We start from the raw sequence: 5,732 nt of genomic DNA, 5'->3' as shown, positions 1-5,732 counted from the left end.
AGCTGTCTTAATATAACTGAAAGGACTCACTGCTGGATGCTACAGTAGCTAAAAACATTTAAATTGTTAATTCATTTTAAACCCTCTATGGGGTTAAAGAAAAGTTATATAGTTTAATACTGTACTCTATCCATCCATCCATAGGATTATTTAACAACCTGTTTGGAGATAACTGAGATCCATAATGGAGAGATACAGTAGGGGATAGTAGAACATTTTAGCTAGAAGTTTGAGAGCAGCTGATGAGGGAAGAGAGGGTGCTTTTTGTTTTTTAAATAACTGAAACAAAATTCTTAATACTTGCTGCTTCACATTACTGCCCTGTAAATAACCTCACCCCCTCGTTGTGTTTGACCTGTATCATCAATGAACTGCTCTCTACAGCAGTCATGCAACATGTTCCATTTTAGTTTCATTTAAAAGAGTCATGCTGAAGGCGTCAGCCGATGTGTGAAACAACACAGAGTGCTCTTCATAAAGAGTTTAGCTGAATACTAAACTATTTTAATAACCAAAGCAGGACGTCATGATGGGGTCTACTCAAATCATCTGTTTAATACCAAGTAAAATCTATCTGATGCTGGCTGTCAAACAGAAGCTCTTTTTCAGAGGGTGGAGGCGTCGTGGGTGAAGGACAACAGTGAGGTGAAGAAAACCACAATGACACAGTGACAGGAACAGACTTGAGTTGCTGTTCCGCCACAAAAACACGTCGACTAGTCCGACTGAAGGGATGGAAACATTCTTCTTCATCTCATCTGCTCTGTGAGTACCGCTCCATGCTGCCTGCTTCAACAAAAGCAACTTTTATAACTATCGTCGTGAGAAATGCTGTTGAAAAAAGATGGCAGAACAAACCCAGTGAGGAGGCAGGAAGCAGGCAGCAGAATCCGTTCAAGGAGGAGGCTCTCTGCACAGAAATGACAGACGCTAGACAGCATTGATCTGCTGTCTGAAGGAAACCGATCGAGTACAAGTAGGCAGGTTTCGGATCAGATCATCATGAAAAATGAACAGATAATTATTAAGTCTTCTTTATTCAATTGTTTAAACTTTTTGAACTTTATTAAAAAGATATCTATAATCTAAAGAGTTCAATTGTAGAAAGAACAGTTTTAAAATCTGACGTCTCTATCAGAGGTTATCTTAGCCTTTTCTTTCTGTGGTTATAGAGGGAAGTTCCATGTGAGTAATAAAATAAACACATTTTTATTGGATTTCTCTTCAGTTCTGACCACATTATTGTGTTGTACACATGATGCAGGTTGGTAAACTTCCAACCAATTTAAAAGAAAACAGAACTTTTTCGCCTGTTTTACAATTTGGCTTCTGTTTTCCCCTTAAGAAACCAGCTGCTCTGACTGTGAGTCCCAGCAGATCTCAGTTCTTTCAATATGACTGTGTCTCTGAGCTATGAGGAGAATAGCAGCTCTGCTGGATGGACTGTATGAAGGAACACAACCAGAGAAACCAGGACTCAGAGTGGGAATGGATGGGGGAAACCAGCTGGTTCATCAGCTTCCTGTTCACATGACAGTGGGGTTTACTGGTGTTGTTCGTCCAGAGAGGGAGCAGCCAGCAGCAGCATCCAGCTCACTGTCACTGGTAAGATCAGACTGTGGAGTTAGTGTTGATGAAGCTTTGTGGAAATGGATGAAATGCTGAATAAAGCTGATTTATCTCTAATGTTGGTATTTATTTGCTATTTGAAATGGTTGAAGCAAGGCAGCTCATCTCTGGTCCAAAGTAACACATCCTGCTGAGTCAGTTGTTGCCGTGGTGATTCACACATTTTTGGGCATAGTTGAAGGAAATGGGCAAACATTAACGTTTTGTTTAGAAAGATTTAAACAAGACAAAGATTTGGCGTTTTAATGGCAGTTGCAGTGTTGAAACTAAAAGTCCAGAGAGAACAAACTACTCAAAGTAACCTTACAATAATTTACTAAATTAAATATTGGTACTTTTATTTTGAAATATGCTCCCCTCTGATTTTGCAGCCAAATCCAACAGCTGTATAAATATATGTGCATCATCTTCTCATCCTCATCCTCTTCTTCTTTTTCTTTTTTGGGTCGTCACCAACCTCTATCCACCTCACTGATCCCTTCATTCACCTCAGCACCATAAAGAAAGACTTTCCAAATGTCAGTTTCTGCTATAAAAATGTAATTTAGAAAATATATATTACAGTTGAGTCAAGGAGTGTGAGTTTGATCAGGTAGACTCTAGACTTCTTAGAATCTTTGTGAATCCACTGATTCATGCAATGTGTTGATGCTTCTGTGTCAGGTTTTACTCTAGTTTAGCTTTCATTTCTAAATGCACTCTGAGTATTATGAAAGACGTAATGTAAATAAAAAACAATTTTTATAATGTGATTATTATTGTTACAACTCTCTGTTGGTCTAGGGGAGTGGGGGCATAAATATATAGGCAGAAACCGGTTCTGATAAAATAATAATTTATTTGGTAACAAGAGGTGAAAGCGATAAGCAAACAAAAGGAGAGTGGATGAGGGTGCTGTGAAAATAACAAAGTTAAATAAAAGAGTTTCTCAAAAGGAGGATCATGTCTAACTATACCGTTAAACAGAGGAGATTCTTTCTGAAAAACACAGAGAGCACAGCACCCACTACACCTAATGAAACTAACAGGAAAGCTCAGTGTGGCAATCAGTGAGAACTCTGGCCCTCATTCCACCATCTTTCTAGCCCTAAGCTAGTAAATACACATTAGCCAAAGACAACAATAGATACTGGCACAGGCTGCTAAACACAAACCCAAATGGGTAACAATAAACCCAAATGAGCCACTCCACTAAACACAGATGCAGCTGCTAAATGCACACGAAGTCTGGTTCACACGAGGCACCAAAGTCAACTGGCTGTGACAAGCTGCCTCAATCAACTGGTGAGCTCTCCTTATGAGCAGGAGGTGACTGCAGGAGGTGACGAGCCATTGGTTGAGGTGGAACCGAGGGAACCAATGGGTGGGACTGAGGTCAGATCCCCAGAAACCAGGAAGTAGGCGGGTCCCTACACAGGAACATGCAGCCTAATTAGTAGAAGTTAGAAAGAGGAAAAATAAAGAAAAAAGGGAAACACAAATATGACGGCGACGGCCGTGACAATTATAAGCAAAAAAATAAAAAATATGAATCAGCATCATTAAAACAAATAAGCACATCCCCTGCTCTGGTTTGATATAAAATATGTTTATTTCCATATGTTTGTTTCTGGATGTGTTGCATAAAGAAAAAGTCATGTTTGTCACAGAACAGGACATTGTTAGAGTAGGAGATATCTTGGTGCAGGTAGATTAAAACAGATTAAAGTCAATAATGTAACATTTTTGCAATAAGAGCATCAAACCTGTGACCTCATTTTTTCACAGAGAGAGCTCTGCCAACCCAGCAGACTATGATGCTCTCACTGCTGCCCTCTGGTGGTAGTTTTCTATCTTGCAAATAGTTTCTCAGAATCTCTCCAAGTTTCTCCCATAAACAGCAGAGGGTCTACATGTTCAGCCTGGTCCTTCGATCCCAAGCAGTTCCTTTCATCCTGTTTATATATGATTTTCCATTTATGGACCATAAGAAGACATTTAAAGAGCTCAGTGGTAACTGGTGACCAAACAACTGAATGTCCACAAAGTTTGTTTGACTTATAGGAATTCGTAGAGTTAAGGAACAACATTAATAAAATGAATAATAATAAATTATGATAATAGAATTTATCTGTCCACCATAATTCTCCTAAACTGATGTTACAGAGGAAACTGATGATGCAAAACACAGGAATGGAAACTTTGGTGAGCAGATTATCTTCTTTCTGCCCTATCTGGTCTAGATCTTATGGTTGATGACTTTGCAGATTTCACGCAGACTTTCCTTTGAAGGCCCTCAGATGAGTCAGACAGGATTTAATTCCGGTTCTGGGCCTTAGATGATCTTAATGCAGCTATAAATGCTCTTTTAATCTTCTATTAGTTTGTGCATGAACGCTTTGAACAATGTCACTCAATGGCTTCTGTGTTGGTCAGTACCTCCAACAGCTAATAAAGTCTGCAGAGCTAGAGCCATCTGAAAGCAGATAGAAACCAGAATTCAAACTCATTACAGAACAGGCCAGCCACTATTTTACCTGCTACCAGGCTCTAAATGTTAGCTTGGTTCATTTACTTTGATGAGAAGGTAAAAAAGTGGATTGTGATAATCCTTTTCATGTGTACAGATAGAGAGGATGTGTGATGGGTCGTCTCAGCACCATCTAAGAGAGAGAGAAGACGTTGACACCCAGAGCAGGAAGGCAGGCTTTCAGTGCCTTCTAGAACAGCAGTGAGAAACATCCCAGACCCTGAGAGGAACCATGCTGCAGCCTCTGCTCTGTAAGTACAAAACCAGTCTGCTTTAAAGTTCTAAGCTTCAGTTTTTGGTTTCCTGGTTGAGAAAACCAACAATTTAAACCAAAAAGCTCAAACTCTTCTTCTGCTGAAAGTTAGCTCTTTGCTTTAGAACTAAACCAATTATTATTTCAGGGGAGTCCATAACCTCTGTCCCTGGGTCCATCATCCTCTGTTTACCGACCGTATCTCTGTGTGTTGTGCTTTTACTGGTTCTACTGGTGAGGCAACGTCTGGGTAACGAGTCAAATGGTGAGATATAAAAATGTAGCCACATGTTTAAACTCTGCTGCTGGCTTCAGACCCAATAATCCATTATTTCAATTAATTAAGTCATTTTAACCATAACCGAAAAAAAAAAAACTTTTGCTAAAAGTTAAGAAAACCCATGAAATGTATGGTTTTTATCTGTTACAACAGATAAGGAAGCCGATTGTATCACACATGTACACATGAAGTTCCTCGTGGGTGAACTTCAGAAAACCATGTCGAGCAAAGGTAAGTTTAAATTTTATATTCATGGAAACCAAAGAAACTGTGAGGATTAAGAACCAATAATGTAAGGTCTAGCACCAGTTAAGCACTGGACCCAGTTTGGTGGAAGAGTGGCGACTGCCTTGTTTGAGATTCAAAAAGCTTCAGATCACAAACGGAGTGTCGAACGGTTTCCTTCAGGATGTTTTACCAGGGGTCCGTTTCACGAAGCAGGTTCACTAAAAACTCAAAGTTTATTTAAAATCTGAAATATGGGAAACTCAGGGTTTTCCATTTGATGAAGCAGGTTTAATCAGCCTGTTTCAATCGCCGTAGCAACATTCTCCCCAGAGTTTCCCTGGTCAGCAGCAGCCAATCACGCCATTTAATTTGTATTTAGTCGATTTTTGTTGTAGTTTTGTGCATAAAAAAAAGAAAAAATCATTCACTAGGTCAGTTAGATACTTTAGGTTTTAAAATCAAACCTTGCATGTCTGTTTGACGAGGGCATTATTAAAGAATGATCAGCATTTTTTCACAGAGAATTAAATATTTATAGGGAGAAGATTCTACAACTCAGTAACAGTATATGAGATTTATATGTCTTTGGTTTGTTTAATATGAGTGACATGCAGATGAAGAACAAATGAAATTATTTTCAGATTAAACATAAAAAGATTAATTAATTCCACAAGGGGGGAAGTAATTACTTTACAGTAGGGGTAGGATTCATTCCGAATGTACAGGTACAATCTGAAGCCATTCCATGGGACTGATATCCAGTAATAACGACCATTTATTGGGATGATAACATCTGAAGTGCGGCTGCAAACAACTACTTAGTATTTTCCGTG

General features: G+C 39.0%; 1 long non-coding RNA gene across 1 annotated transcript; it reads left to right on the top strand.

Annotated features, from left to right (window-relative positions):
* The first annotated feature begins 643 nt into the window (after nucleotides 1-643).
* Nucleotides 644-4,902, top strand: LOC107103319. Its single transcript, XR_001482175.1, has 5 exons — nucleotides 644-765; nucleotides 1,346-1,605; nucleotides 4,236-4,389; nucleotides 4,540-4,656; nucleotides 4,825-4,902. It is a non-coding gene; the product is annotated as an uncharacterized LOC107103319 (long non-coding RNA).
* Nucleotides 4,903-5,732: the final 830 nt, after the last annotated feature.

Source organism: Cyprinodon variegatus, unplaced genomic scaffold, assembly GCF_000732505.1.
Source record: "Cyprinodon variegatus isolate N-32 unplaced genomic scaffold, C_variegatus-1.0 Scaffold1421, whole genome shotgun sequence".
NCBI classification, from domain to species: Eukaryota; Metazoa; Chordata; class Actinopteri; order Cyprinodontiformes; family Cyprinodontidae; genus Cyprinodon; species Cyprinodon variegatus.
The sequence above is the reverse complement of the archived record's forward strand: the minus strand, read 5'-3'. Positions and strand labels throughout refer to the sequence as shown.